General features: G+C 40.4%; 2 non-coding genes across 2 annotated transcripts; one reads left to right on the top strand and one right to left on the bottom strand.

Annotated features, from left to right (window-relative positions):
• Positions 1-13,110: 13,110 nt before the first annotated feature.
• On the bottom strand, positions 13,111-13,182 carry trnat-cgu (transfer RNA threonine (anticodon CGU)). Its single transcript has one exon. It is a non-coding gene; the product is annotated as a tRNA-Thr (tRNA).
• Positions 13,183-16,199: 3,017 nt separating this feature from the next.
• On the top strand, positions 16,200-16,272 carry trnak-uuu (transfer RNA lysine (anticodon UUU)). The gene has a single exon. It is a non-coding gene; the product is annotated as a tRNA-Lys (tRNA).
• The last annotated feature ends 302 nt before the right edge of the window (positions 16,273-16,574 follow it).

Here is a 16,574-nt window from a genome sequence, read left to right as displayed (position 1 = left end):
ATTTTTTTTACCACGCTCGAATATTGTTTTGTCCATATCTTTGCAATGGAAGCACAGAACACCGTCAAACCAAATGCATTTTAAAGACCACGACTTGTGGATATTTCTACAGCCTTTACATCAAACTATCAGTGAGCTAATTATCTTTTTTTAAACCTCCGGTTTTTCATCGATGCGTAATTACGCACGAACTGGAACCCGGGGGACCGCTGTGTGCACACGTTCACAAAGCGAGAAATACTGTTCAATACGGCTTCATGCGAAAAACCCGTATATGACCATAGGAAGCAGAACAGCGCGGTCTCCAATTACCCAGACTGTAAGCATGGGAATAAAGCTTTGTTTGATTTCTGAAACCCTTCCTTTACGCCCTGTTTTCATTCAGGTAAGGGTCAACTATATTCACAATACTACTGACAGCAGGAAGATTAAAATATTCTTTACTCAGCAGCTTATTAAAAACAGCTCCCATGATGTTCAAACTGACTTTTTACACAGAACACTGACACAGCTTTGTGTTCTGAATCACTTTTTCTCGTGCTTTTATTTAATGTGGCACAATGCACTGGGATAGGGGTATTCTGTTCACAAACCAATAGCATTTAAACCACAGCACCCACAATGCTGCAAGTAAGTGTTTTGCACACTAAGCAGGTCCTCTGACTTTTCCCAGCTTTGTTTTGGGCTGTGGAACCTTTCTTTATTTTTTAAATGATTTTCTGAAGATAACACTACAGGTAATACACTGGGATAGGTGGGTCTTCTTCGTGGCTCAATAGCATTTCAAGTACAACAGCCACACTGCTGAAACCAAGTGTTTTACACACCAGGCAGGGCCCCTAACCTTAGACAACCTTGCTGTGGCTGTGGCCCCTTTCTTTATTTTTTATGATTTTTTCAAAATGGCACCATTAGACAGGCGATAGGGCGGTGCTATTTACAAGTCAATAGATGTGGAGCACAGCGACAAGAACAACATTGAACTTTTTCTATAAGTGAAGGAAAATTCAAAAGAGCATGAAAAGAATGGATCGTATAAAATATCCATGGTAGAACTCGAGAAAAAAACTTTACAAGGTATAATAGTCGCCGTGCATCCTCAGCTAAAATGTTTTAAAAAGTACGACAAAAGTACAATATGCTTAACAACATTTATGGTTATATCTATATCAAAATGAATGTAAATATACCAAGATATTAAAATACAATTTTAAAGTCCTAACCTAATAATGCTTGTGAAGTTTTCCAATAAATCCGAACTGTAATTTTGAAATATTATCGCTGAGAATGCAAAGAGAGTACAAATATCAAATTCAATGAGTGAAAATACAAAAGTAGTTCACTAAACTGAGTTTCTTCCCTGAAATGATTTGCTTGCGAAACACTAAGCAGCTTTGAATGGATCGCGGGAATCAAATATACAGATGGGTTCAGAGTGTGCTTTCCAACTTTTGAGTAACATTTTTCGTTGATAGGAGGGAGTTGTCTTCACAATCTGGGTTAAATAAAAAGGAGTGACGTCAGTACAAAACAGCTTTCCTTCTTGGGGAACAATGGTTGTGCTCCATATTTCTAAATATTTTGGTTTCAAGATCTCAATTTAGTGAGATAAAAAAAAGCCAGCTGGCTAAATGGTCTTTCAACTAATCGCCCGTGCAGGGATCAAACCCCAGTTGCTGGTACGAGTAGCATAAGGCTCTGCAACATGCAGATGAGGAACTAATCTCTGCTTCTTCATTATATACACAGTGAGCTATATTTGCGAGCCTACTGCCCCCTACGGGCTCTGTATTTCATTGCGGTACAAGACTGGTCGTGGAGACTTCTCGGTCTCTATGAAAGTGATACACTCCGTAAAATTTCCGGACATTTATTTAATCACCAACAGCGGCTGAGATCGAGTTTTTTTTTTCATTCTGTACTGCGATTTCTGAAGGTTACCCTGTGAAAATACGAGTTTTGACGAGAAGGGATGGACATATGTGGTCAGCAGGCTTGGGGAATTGGACCTTATGGTGAAGGGTGAGGGCTCAGCAGCAGCAGAACCTGATCAGTATCGGTTGACTCCGATATTTACCTTAGTGTCGGTATATTAAGATGTATTGGTAACGAGGAAGGAGTGACAAAGCAAATTGGCAGAATCTCTGCTATTTTGTTGACTATAAATCCCCACATGCTGTGTTCAGAGGGTCATTATTAAAAAAAAACGTAACAGTAAAATCTCTTGTACTTCACAATTATGAGTGCCTGTTACATTGTGTCTCACACCTCAGTGTCAGAATTGTGAGACGATTTTGTAATCAGCAGAAATTGCATTCACCTTTTCCCAATGCATTCTCACATGCCATTTTCTCACATGCCATGTTCAGAGGGTCATATTTTTAAAATGGTACAGTAAAATGTCCTGAAGTTCAGGATTTTGATAGTCTTTTCCATTGTCTCTCACACATCTGTGTCAGAATTTTTAGACATTTTTATAACCAGGAGGTAGGTTCACAGCAATAAGCAGAAAGTGCGATCACGCCCTGCTCATCCTCAGTTAACCATATATTCTCATATGCCATGTTCTAAATGTCCCATTTAAAACTGCTATATTAAAATTTCTTGCAAAATGCAAGAGTTTGAGACTTTTTATGATCAGAAGCCAAGGTCGTGGAAAATATCCAGAAAGTGCCAGTGAACTTCTGTTTTGCCTTTGTCTTTTTTACTCGTTGTATAACATGCCAGATTGTTTTATTGTGAGTTGTGTTTCTGAAATGTGTTTCATACAAAAATGCAATTTGGACAGTCTCTACTTACATATTCCCCTTTACTGAGGATATGTTCAGTAATACATCCGGATAAGTATTTTTAAAAATGACTGTAGAGAGCCATCTACAGGCGAAAGGCGGCATAACATCACAACAGCAGCATTTAAGATGGAACGAAAAACGCGAAGAAGCCAACTTCAGCCTCGTTAATGCAATAACATTAGGTGAGGTGAGGTAAAAAATAAAAGCAAATTTTATGCTTCAAATTAAATTAATTTTATTTATTATGAATGTGCCTGAAATTTTTCAGTACTTTAGAGGGTTCTGCCATTTTAGATGTTATGCTGTTCCTGTCTGATTTGTCAAATGTGTCATTTAAATCTCTCGTCATTTCTATATCAGTCTGAAGGCCTTGAAGTAAAGATTGCAATTCATCCAAAAATACATTTCATCCAAAAAAAGTTTCCCACTGGTGATACATACAAGGAAATGAATGTACATTTTCCCCCAAAATCAACAAATTTAAAATCAAATAAATCCCTCATCTGCAGGTGGAGAGAATAATGTCAGAATAAATACAGGTTTAAAAGTCAGGAGCATTGATAGTCCTATTTTAAAATGACACTAAAATGCTCACAATATATTAAAAAGCTCTATTAAATAATGAAAAAATTAAAACAAGGTAAAAAGAAATAATACACAGTTATATAGCTCAGGAATTATCAATGGGAAGTTACAATGGGTTGATATGATTTAAAAAATAAAATGTTTGAAAAAAATCTGTAAAACTACAATATGCTAAAAATGGCATGAATACTTAAAACAGGTGTGTAAAATTAAAAAAAAATAAAACAAGTTAAAATAAATACTAAATGGGTTTAAAATTCAGGAAAGTGATTGGTCAGATGCTTACGATGAGTGTTGCTGGTGTTTCGTGTGATTTACTTAAATGAAAAAAATATTCAATTTAAAAACGGCAAGAGCTCGTATGAAAAAAAAGTTCTTAAGTATCTTTGTTGTAACAGCTGCGCCAGAACTAGTGTATTCATATACATCAGAAAAGTAGCTGAACGTGACTGGTTTATATTCAGTTATGTGCATTGGGGACGAAAAGAAGACTTACATGGATTTTATTAGGTTTTAGGAATCAGAAAATTTATTTGTATATGTTTATGCCTACGAGCAGAAATAACTTCCTGCTTTCAGCGCTTTTATTGTTTCTGCTTGTAACCTCGAACAGAGAAACCCAGTACTGACTCACAGAAACGCCCCAGAGTTTCTGTGTTTCTAGGATTTAAGAGGGATGTACTGTATGAAGACAGTAAAGGGAGTTTGATGAGTCTGGAGGGAGGAGATACGCATTCCGCACGGGGAGCGCAGAACAACGAGTTTCACCTGCAGCTCGCTAAGTCCTGTCCTATATAACTGCTGAGCCTGGGACACACTGAGTCTCTAACCAGTGTTGGAGATGTAAAGGGTTAAACCCAGAAGTCGGGAGTGGAGTTTTTGTATAAGTGTAAGATTAAGGGAATAGGGTTTCGGGGGCTTTGGTGCACAGAAGAGGTTTCGGTTTAGGTTTAGTTTGCTTTTGACACATTTGTAACGGCCATGGCGGCCTGTAGAGTCGGCATGCGCCGTTACTTTTGCGCACGTTTGGTGTATAAGGGTGGTGAGGTTTCGGCTCACTCAGGTGATATTTCACGGTTGGACTTCTCAAGGAAGGTGTTACAGAAAGGATTAAGGCATTAGATGTCAAATGCTTAATCACTTTGCTGAAGGGAATTGGTTTTGACATTAGTTTCAATCGGCAAAGTTACTGGAACAATTTTGGATGAAAATAGAGGAGAAAAAAAGATGTGGGCCTGATTAGAATGTTTGAATGGCAGAAGCTGATGGATCTTTCTAATGTGGTGTGAGCCTGGTCAGTACCTGGATGGGAGACCTCCTGGGAAAAACCAAGGTTGCTGCTGGAAGAGGTGTTAGTGGGGCCAGCAGGGGGCGCTCACCCTGTGGTCTGTGTGGGTCCTAATGCCCCAGTATAGTGACGGGGACACTATACTGTAAACAAGCGCCGTCCTTCGGATGAGATGTAAAACCGAGGTCCTGACTCTCTGTGGTCATTAAAAATCCCACGGCGTTTCTTGAAAAGAGTAGGGGTATAACCCCAGCATCCTGACCAAATTTCCCATTGGCCCTTACCAATCATGGCCTCCTAATAATCCCCCTCTATGAATTGGCTACATTACTCTGCTCTCCTCCCCACTGATAGCTGATGTGTGGTGAGCGTTCTGGTGCACTATGGCTGCCAACGCATCATCCAGGTGGATGCTGCACATTGGTGGTGGTGGAGGGGAGTCCCCATTACCTGTAAAGCGCTTTGAGTGGAGTGTCCAGAAAGCGCTATATAAGTGTAAGCAATTATTATTAATTAATAGGACTGTGATTGTTTGCATGTTTAATGAGATGGTGATGAAGGAAGATGTTGTGACATGGTTGTCTAAGTATTGTTTAGTGAAAGGTGAGCTTCAGAAAGTCTTGGATGATGATGGCATCTGGAACTGTGCATGGAGAGTACCTGTTTCATTGCATGAAGACAAAAAATGGTTATGGTGGATTTAAACACATTCCTTCTTTGATTGGATTAGGTGAAAATAGAGGCCTTGTGTTCTACCAAGGGCAGCCAAAACCGTGCAGGAGATGTGGGGAGATGGGTCACTTTGTGGATGCCTGTACAAAGGTGGTGTGTGGTAAGTGCAAGGAAATTGGACATGCATATACTGAATGTACAAGCGTGAGGAAATGTAATCTCTGTGAGTGTGAAGGTCATGTGTTTAAAGACTGTCCAAATTCCTTTGCAAATAGAACAAAACTGGGAAGACCAATGCTCTTCCAATAGCCTGCCACCTGTGGAGACTGAAAGTGCTCAAATGAAATGTACAGAACAGAGGGTGCAGTCTAAAAGAGACATTGGATTTAGAAAATGATTGAACTCAGAGCAGAAGAGTGAGGGAAGATCATTTTCCAAGTCCTCAGGTAGGTTCTCCCATGGGTTTAGATGTCTCCAATATATGTGATCTTACTGACCAAGCTTTAGAACCAAAGACTCAAGGAGGGCAGGTGGTGAAATATCCTATGGATTGTGGGGGTGGTAGAGGAGGAGACAATTAAAGCAAAAGGGGGGGGGGGGGGGGGGGGCTGTATAGTAGGTGTCACCTACTGAATGATTGTAGCCAGAGCTTTTAGTCTCCCCTGGTCCTACTTTAAGTATGGCTCTTAATATTGTGTCAATAAATGTGAGAAGCATTCGCTCTAAGTTAAGGGCAAGGACTATACTATCATTTGTGAGGAAGGTAAATGCTGATATTGTGTTGTTACAGGAGTGGGGGTTACCCTTTAAAAACTGCTATAAGGATACGGAAGAACTGTGGACATTGGGCCCATCAATCTGGAGTGGGTCCAAAGAAAATAAATCTGATGGTATAGCTGTTCTAATTAAAAATAAGATGATAGAGGTACGTCAACACCTTGTAATGAAACCAGGGAGAGCACTGGTGGTGTATCTGGGTTTCATGAATGTCTAATTTAAACTCTTAAATATATATTGTCTGAGTTGCTCACATGACAGATATGTCCTAATTCAGGAACTGAGTAAATTGATTGGGATGGGATTTGAATTCTCTTTTAGAAAGAGAAGGCAGAATGAGGGGCTAGAGACGGGTCCAATTTGATAAATCATCAATATTATTGCAAACATTATGTAAAGATTTTAAACTGAAAGATGGCTTCAAACTTCATAGTCAGGGGAGGGCAGGTTTCACATGGCACTAGTCTCATGGGACCCAAGCCTCACACATTTTGTTTTGATACGTGATTTTACTTGCAAGACCACAGGCCTAACTATCTATTCCAACAGCTGTTACTGTGGGGAAGGGTGTGTGGAAGCTCGATATTTTGCTTTTGGAAGGTGAGGAAGTGACGCAGAGGTTCAGGGAAAGATATAAGGAATGGCAGTCTTTGTATGACCTGTTTGGCACAAGAGCACAGTGGCTGACCCTGCGCTCTGACCCCCAGCTTCTCTCCCTGTCTGTGTGTCTCATGGAGTTAGAAAGGAGTTACAAGCTGGACAAACTTCCAAATCTGTAACATCATTTCAAGGGTGTATGATAGATCATTCACAAGATCAAATGGCTGTTTATTATTGTAAGATTGTAGTTCACTACTGTTCTTTTGACTCTTGAGCTTGCATTATACAGCCGTTGAGTGCATTTTGAATCTAAGAGATATCCAACTGATTCAACCTGTCTGATGAATGTCTGATGAATGTTAAATGGGTTGTGACTTTTGGCAAAGTTTTTTGCAATATTATTTGTTTCATGAATACCATTCATCTCTAAAACAATAAAACAACTTAAAACAACTTTCCTGTCCCCTGAACATATGTTTTACATTGCTTGATCCCATTGGGTGCAACCTTTCCATTGTACTCATAATGTGTTTGCATTAGGAGTGTGTTAAATAAGCAGAAAAGAGCCCTTTTCTTCAACTGCTTCTGATCTTATACAGTGGTCAGAATCTGTCATCCAAAAGCTGATGAGTGGGGGGGGGGGGGAATTAGTACAGATGCACAATCCATAAAAAAACATTAAAGAGCATAAGGGTTTTCATCACATGGACTTGTTTGACTGTTGAGGATTAATGTTTTGGTGGCAGATCAATTAAAGGACAATAACCAGAAACATTGGTTCTCACACTGAACGCATTCTCCTTCAATCTTTTTTAACAACAGGTGAGTGGAGTTGCCATGGGCACCAGAATGGGACCCAGCTATGCCAATCTCTTTGTTGGCTGGGTAGAAGAATGCTTATTCGCTTCCTACACTGGCTATGTCCCTGACCTCTACAAGTGATATATTGATGACTGCGTCGGTGCCGCCATATGCTCCGACGATCAGCTTAAGTGCTTCCTGCACCATTTCACCAACTTCCACCCGTCCCTCAAATATACGGTTAACATATATTCCACTACTCTTCCGATCTAGACATCAACTACCCCAGACTCTCCACTTCAGTTTATTGCAAACCCATGGATTCACACAGCTATCTCTTGTATAACTAATTTCACCCCAAACATACTAAAAACTCTCTCCCTTTTTCACAGTTCCTTCGGCTACAATGACTATGCAGGGACGACATTGACTTTGAGAACCAAGCCCTCAAAATGTACTCCCTTTTGATCAACAGAGGATACCCCAGCAATGTTATTGACGGGGCCCTTGTCCGAGCCAAAAACACCCCTCGGACCATCAACCGAATCAGGAACTCCTGCAGTAACAACCGCATTCCTTTGGTACCACCCTAACACACTTCCTATCCCCAGGACTGTAAACGACAACTTTTCCATCCTACACGATGATCCCTCCATTGGGGCCCTCTTTTCTGACCGCCCCATCATCTCATATCGCTGATCACCTAATCTGCGCAACCTTCTTGTTCACAGCTCCCTTGACCACCCTCAGCAACCATCCACACCAGCTACTTTCCCTTGCAACAGAGCTCACTGTATCACATGCAAGTACACATCCAACACCACACTCATTCAAGGCCCCTCAGGACAATTCTGGATCACCCAGATGGCATCTTGTACCTCCAGCAACCTTATTTACTGTATCTCTTGTAGTAAATACCCAGTTTCTCTCTACATTGGAGAAACATGAAGGAGACTTGGAGACCGCTTCAGAGAACATGTCAGGGCTGTGAAGATTAAAGATCTCTCCAAGCCCATTGTTTCTCATTTCACCTCTGATGGCCACGACCACTACAATCTCTCCATCTGTTTTCTCAAAAATGGTTTTCTAAACTCATACATTAGAAAGACTACCGAAACCAAACTTATCCTGCAGCTAGGATCACACCTCCCCCTTCTCTAAACGACAGACTGTTCTACTAAATTTTCTCCATTCATTGGTAGTTTCATTTCACACCTCTCAACACCTATTCTGACTTCACATCTCTTGATCGGCCTCTCTTTCTGTCCCCTGCTCCTCCCTCTCACCACTCCTCCCTCCCAGCCTTTGTTCTCCCACTATATTACCTTTGCCTACTGCCTTGTCTCTCTCACACCTGAAGAAGGCTCCACGGCTGAAACGTTTTCTCTCTTTTTTTCAGCATGGAATAAATCTATTACTTGATCCTTAACAACCGGAAACACTATCTTCGGTCTTTCCAGAGCTGTAAGTAGTCATTCCAAGTTTATTAACTTGTCTCTGTTTTGTATGTACTCTTCAATAGCCACTGATGTTATTTACAACAGCTATTTTTAAAAATAAATTTGCATTTTTTTGGACTTTTTAAAGAATTGGCACATTAGGTGGAGCGGTGGCTCTGTGGCTAAGGATCTGCAACTGTGCCTGGAAGGTTGCTGGTTTACATCCCACGGTCGGCAGAGGAGTCCTACTCCGTTGGGCTTCTGAACAAGGCCCTTAACCCCAACTGCTCCAGGGGTGCCGTATAAATGGCTGACCCTGCGCTCTGACCCCCAGCTTCACTCCCTGTCTGTGTGTTCATGGAGAGCAAGCTGAGGTATGCAAAATAGGAATTCCTAATGCAAGAAATTGTATATGGTCAATACAGTGATCATATCTTATTGGCAAATGGTAATCTCCAAGGAACACGTAATAGGTTTATTCCATGCTGAAAAAAGAAGAAAGAAAACACAATGTTTTGACCATGGAGCCTTCTTCAGTTATGATTTGATTTTTTACAATCATACCCACACAAACTTTGCAGTTTTTAAAAATCTTGCACACACAACCCAGATATGTTGACTTTTTTTAAATTTGGGGGTAAGTTTAAGAAACACATAGTTCTTTTCTAGTTTTGTTTACGTGGTGACTATCAGGAATCCTCAGTGAAAAGGTATGCAGATCCTGTGCAGATGCAGGAGCCAGTAGTTATTGAGACAGTCAAACAATCCAGAACGTCAGGTGAGGTCCAAGGTCGAGAGGCAAAAGGGAGTTCAGTAACCAGTAAGCGAGATTCAGAGTAAACGCAAGGTAGAGCTCTCAAAGAGAAGACTCAATACCGAGCAGCGGGAAGCGGGTTTGGATGGTTAAAAAAGTGCTGCAGAGCGTGTGCTGATGGATTAACACATGTTATTATTAACCCGCTGCTGGTACTGGTTAGTTCTTTTGTGAGTTGATCCCCGGTGGTTGTGACAGTGACAGAATGCTGTTTTGTGATTGATGCTATATCAAAATATAGGGCCCGTAAAATTAAGCACAGAAATAAAAACATTTAATGGACTTGTACATCTGTCGCACTCCTACACTATTAACATCCAGTGGGAGTTGAATTTCACTTATGTTTCCACTTCATTCAGCTGTGTTTCCTATTTTACAGATTGTTGGCAATGCCACATGTTAAAGAAGGACAGAGGTGTAGGAGGCCAGAAGTGTGGTCAAGGGTTGGAGGAGTAGGGAATGTGATCAAAGAATTTCTGAAGTTTTCTAAGATAGAAAAAAGAAATTAGGTGGCATGACAATATGTGGTCAACACTGTCAAACAGAGTCCTTGGAGAGGATTGCTCCAGCAACAGGAAATGGTTATCAGTGATTTGGCATGAAGATAGATAAAAAGTAAGAACCCAAGTGCTTAGTGCGCAGAAGGGGGTGAGTATTGGTAGGGATTCCAAACCAGATGACAGTACACAATCTATAGTCAATATTTCAAGTCAATGTGAGGGATGTAGTTTGGAAGGCGACACAGAGCTCAGAAGTTCATTAGAAGATATGCTAATATGCACAGGCAGCACAGACAGTGGTGACATGTTAGAGGGAGACAAAATCTGTGTAGAATCAGAAAAAAGCCTGAAGAACACAGTGAATATTCCCAGGGGGCAAGCTCGTCTGGGACATCACTTCAGGATAAAAGGGGATTAAGAAAGATTATGTCTGTGCCTAAAACTTTCAAAGTATGTCTAAAGGCTGAACAATGGAGAAAATTACCACTTCTTAAAGGTACATCTAAACTAAGATAACCATGGACCCATATCTTATATAGCAAGTTCAGGAAGATAAATCCTTGCTGTCAATAGCCTTTAAATACCAATACATCAGGAAAGAGAATTCTAATGATTAAAGCAGTCTGTACTTTCAGTTCCTACCTTCAGTACCTTTTACATTACAGTTCCTGTAATGTAAAATACATAATGACAACAAGACACAAACCAATGGGCAATGATGACATCACAATTGATGTTGTAGGAGTAGGGCAAATACAACACAGTGAAAGGGAAACAAAATTTCGACAGGCACGCCAGCCTTATCGTTGAAAGATTGCCCGTGCCCTCACAAAAGGAATCAGCAATGTATACTACAGGCAGCTGAGCAGAACTCCGCTTGCTGAAATTGCAGCAGGCAATTTATCTAAGGCTCACAAGCAAGTATTAAACACTTCAGCATTTACTATTCGAATACCACACTATGTCAAAACACTGCCGCTTCTTAAGTTAATAAGTAAGGGTTTTTGAACACGCATTGTGTTGTTAATGCTTATATTAAAAAAGCATAAATTCAGATAATGTAATTTGGACTGAACAAAGTAGTCCAGCCCCTTTACAACATTACATACCACTGATTAAAGCTTAAAACTACAGAAGCAGGAGTAACAATAATGGCAACAACATGTTTGGAGTTCGGCATTTCATTTATTCTGCAGAAACATCGTACCGGAATGAACTGCCCGAGATAAAAGAGTAATTGCGGCTTCAGATCGTTTTTACAGAGCATTGCGTTGTTCTGTTCATGCTGACTACACGCTTTAAATTTGTCATTTACTGCAAGCGTTGCTTTTCCAGGTTTTTCTGAAATTCTTCGCATTTGAGCCAGCACTAAAATATTTCGTTCCCGTCGCTGAATACATCGTGGAAACGGTATTTGCAACGGAATGCTGTCACACATGAAACCTCTTTGTTATTCGGTTCTGAAGTTTGAAAATGAAAATAAAACGGGGGTCACTTCATAGGCTTGAAAGAAGTCCAAGCAGCATAAAAACCCGCGTATTCTCACAAATTGCATTGTGCTGCACCTTTCTTCTGCTGCTTTTATAAATCAGCCTTAAACATTTGAATACATACAGGTACCTTACTGCTACTAATCACATTCACGTGTTTACAAAGCTTTTTTCTGTCCGTTATGTTCTTGCGAAGCAGTTTCTCCGTTTTCCTCGTACTGTGATTGTCAAGCGAACACAAGAAGACTGAAACAGTGTAAAGGCAGGTAAAAAAGACAGGGTAAAACGCCTAATTGTCGGGAGTGGGATTTGAACCCCTGCCTCTATTTGGAGAGCGAAACAAAGCTTAAAAGACACGAAACTGGGAATTTGCTGTTTTAAACTGCTTGACTATCCTGAAAAAATGTGTGCTGATTGCACCAGTCGTATGCGATTTTCCGTAACTTTAGAACAATTGATACGAATGGACGAACACAATTTGTGGCGTTAAGCATGACATGGAAAACGGTACCGGAGCATTCGGGTCCGGACTACCAGACTCAGAAACAGTTTTTACCCCCGCACTATCAAACTATTAAACTCCCAGCCTCTCTCACTCTCTCCTCACCTCTCACCTAGGATCTGAACCTCACAGTGCCTTCTTTCTTACCAAAAACCCAAACACACATTGAAAATCTACCTCTACCATACATGTCAAAAGCTCACTCCCCATCATTTCTATCCCTTTATTTCATTCTTTTGATGCATGTTTTTGCACATAACCTGTTACCTTTTTGTTGTTTTGCACACTGCCTGTTGTTGTTTTTTGCACATCGGCTGTTGTCTCTTTCTTTTGTTATACAATTGTATTGTTGTTGTGTTTTTTTCTTTGTACTACTTATGTCCGAGAGCTAGCTAAATACCATTTCGTTATTCCATATACCTGCGTATGAGTATAATGACTATAAACTTGAACTTGAACTTTTAACTTGAATTTGAACTTGAACTTGACATAGTCTTGCAGGCAGTATATTATTTTATCGTTTACTCGTATAAAAAAACATGGTCTTCTCGTTCCTAAGTCAGATTTTTAGTGCTTTCGAACGTTACTTCCAACCTGGACTGACAGCTCACCCGATCTGTTTGTGATCAGACCATGGAGTCGGGGACTGTACCAAGCGTAGGTTCCTTCCCAATGCTGAGGCGATCATTTGGAAGATGGGTGTGAAGAGAGACAAGCTTTGTCGACTAAAAAACAAGGCAGGATAAGCATGAATACTAATCACTGGCGACAGTTATGCTCTCTTACTATTGAGACTCCTACATTTTTTTTGAAGACTTTGAAACTAAAGGTAAGCGGAGACAAACGAAACAGGTGCGGGAGGGGATTGAACCCACGATCTTCGGTTTACGAAAACGACGCCTTACCACTTGGCCACCGCGCCTTCAAATAAACAGGAGAATAATGTTGTTCAAATTATTTTTTTCTGAACCTGGTTTACATCGCCTGGAGGCAGCAACAACAATAAAAGGGATACTTAACAAGGAGATGCGCTGTAGCAGTGCGACTCCAACAGATGCTCCTGAAGAGACTGGAGGTTTAAGCCAGCTCCTTAGAGCGCTCGGCCGTGTTACTCTCAACAGCGGCTCTTCAGCTCTTGTTGTTTGACCTAGTGGTTTTATAACGCGTGGAAACGACCGCAACTTCATTTTCTGAGATGCTTTCTCTTATGTGGTGAAATCTCGACCTCTTTGGCATCTCTGGCTATAGTTTTTCCTGTAGAGCACCTCATAAATGTTGCTTATAGTGCCCTTGAAGTCATTTTATTTTTACAGGAAGACGCATTCTCTCCCGATCTCTCCTGTTTTAGAAATGCTTCATAAGGCATGTTTGATTCAATGGACAAACAGTATTCTTTTGTAATTGTACAATGCAGATCTATGCGGCATTTGTACTGGATTTGACTGGGATTCTGAAATACTTCTTGAAAAGGTATTCAGATTTTCTTGAACCTATAATAAAAACACAGACCCGAATCTCCCTAGCTTCCAGTCTCTTGCTGTCCTTAAACTCGGACGTGATGTTCTGCAGACGTGCAGTGTCCCTTTACTCTCGTTGTTTTCAAAACGACCTCCGTTGTCGGGCGCAGTTAAAGTGGAACTGGCCTGACCGCACAGGAAAGTACAGAATGATAAAATGTTTCTACGGCTCAAAATGTCCCTTTAGACCCTCGTCATGTCTCTGTGAGGAACGGGTAGGTAGAGAGGTTTAACAGATGCTCACGATGTTTCACACGGGGTGTTACCTGTTGTAGTGTTTCAAAAGATGTGTTAGCGGACCACAGATTATCTTGAAAAGATTTGGGTTTGCACTGGCTGGGATTCAAACCTGACTCAATTATTTGGAAGCCGCCTGTACCACCAACGCACTTCCGAGAAGCACCTACAAATTATCACAATCCTCTCTCTCACCTACAAAGTTATGGAGACACAGACGTCCAATGAAAGCTCAAGGCTCAAATCCTTTGTTGTGATATCATTTTAATTAATATTAGCTTTGATAAGGTGTCATTTTTGCCACTTAAAGGTAAAGTCTGCTCCTTTTCTCCTGGTATAGAAAGAACGTGTTCCATCTTTGTTTAAAAACACCACTAAAAGTAAATTATTCAGCTCTACCGCCTGTGAGCATTGACAAGACATCTCAAAAGGACATATTAAATAAGAACACGATCCTTCCTGTTACCATTCCTGTGGTTGGGGCGTTGTTTCACCCTTTTGCGTTAAATCATCAGTACTGCTGTTTTTCTATGGATAGTTTAATCAAGAGCACTTAAAAGATGCAAAAAGCTTTCAAATAAAATAGAATTGAAAGACAGTCGAGTAAGGAGGTAGAAAAAAAGCACTCCCCCGTCTGGGAATCAACCACCGTCGCCCATGTAACTGGATACAAAAATAACAGATTAATTTGTGCCCAGTCTCTTTAAGCTTCGATGCGATTATTTTTCCTTCCTTATTTCTTCATTCCTATGAATTTACTCTGTTGTAGAAGAAACGCGAAAGTGGGAAACTGCAGGCATTCTTCGTGAGTGGTGTGATCAGTGAGCATTTGCACATCTCTAAGTCTGTTCCATAAACTTTAGCATCGGGGATGTACCTCAGTGGTAGAGCGCATGCTTTGCATGTATGAAGTCTCGGGTTCAATCCCTGGTATCTCCAGGTGCTTTTATATTAGAGTACTCGCATCGCAATCTTCTGTTGAGTGAGAACTCTTTGCTCGGGTTCAGAGAGAGCCAGGTTTACACAATTAAATGCAGTTTACACAATTAAACTCGACGTGCTGCAGGGTTGCGCTGCTATTTTAAATGTACCTCTTTTAGTTCTGTTAAATCCTAAATTATTTGAACTAATATTTTAGTTCAAAGTCAGGAAATCCAGAGATTGCTTCACACTTGTCGTGGCTGTTGCAGAAAACACCTGTTGAATCTCACCCGGGATTTCTTGATTGATCATTCGGCGAGCGAATCCTCCTTCTGAACTCAGCACTAAACTGAAAGCTTCACGAACTCCTCACTCCGTGTCCTGTACTGCTCTCGTGTAGATGTGAAGCACAGCCGTAAACACACCTTGAACTTTTTCCGTTTGTTAAGGAAAATGCAAAAGAGCATGACAAGTATTGATCGTATAAAATATCCATGGCACAACTCGAGAAAGTACTGAAGGACTACACATCGACTTTTGATGATTACAAGAGATTCAAGAAACACAATCGTCCGCACCTGGGTTTGGATCCTGAACGCTAGAGTTAAAAGAACATAAGCGACGGATATGACCTATAAACTCTTTTAATTGTCTTATAGTTTATGAAATAAAACAATTTCTAAATGAATTCTAACTGTTGATAGACGATTTATTGAATTTTAACAAAATCACAATTACAACCTTTTTCGGTTAAACTGTTATTCACATGCTCTAACGTAAATAAACGTTAGTGTCTTCCGGTGTGTGAGTCAATTTCTCCAAAAAAATATTTGTTAGTCTGGCGGGAGGCTGTGCAAGGTGTTAAGAAATAGAATTTCTAAAAGACAGGCTCCCTAAGCTTAACATCAAGGCTGTTTTCTCTACAGAAATGCTCTTTAAATTTCAGCACTGTTGCAACTCCCTTTATAAAGGGTGTGCACACGTATACAACCAAGGCATTGAAAGTTTTTTTTTAAATTATTGTTCCAAAAAATGTTCCATTTGTTTTCTTTTTAATGTTGTTGATTAAAAGATTTTATTAAATGTGAAAAAAATCTGAATGTGAAAAAAGGTCAAAATGCTATTGAAAAAAATCAGTAATGTGAGGAAAGATGGACTGTGGGAGCCCCTTAACTACCCATGTCATGCTGTATTTCTCACTTATTCTACTGGGAATGGTACACGTGACTTGCGAGGATCCCGACAGTGTTGACTTTCTTTCAGAGCCCGGATAGCTCAGTCGGTAGAGCATCAGACTTTTAATCTGAGGGCCCAGGGTTCAAGTCCCTGTTCGGGCGGATGTGCTGTTCTTAAGTCTATTGTGAATGTCATTCTAAATAGTCTTTTATCTTTCACTCTTCTAGCTGTACTGTGGTTATTTTAAATGTCCATTACTTGTATTTACAGTAGTGTATTTAGTGTTTCATTTCACAAACCGAAAATGTTCAAGTAGATCTTGTCACTCTACTCCACATCATTATCTAAATTAAATCACAGTAGAGTACAGGACACGCAGTGAGAGGCTCACACAGTGAGTACTCTTGAATACGACAAGAGGAAAGGCACACTGCACATCTGCAGAACATCACGTCCGAGTTTA

Source organism: Lepisosteus platostomus, chromosome 5, assembly GCF_059453375.1.
Source record: "Lepisosteus platostomus isolate fLepPlt1 chromosome 5, fLepPlt1.hap1, whole genome shotgun sequence".
NCBI classification, from domain to species: Eukaryota; Metazoa; Chordata; class Actinopteri; order Semionotiformes; family Lepisosteidae; genus Lepisosteus; species Lepisosteus platostomus.
Note: the sequence above shows the minus strand (reverse complement) of the source record. Positions and strands in the feature narration are given on the sequence as shown.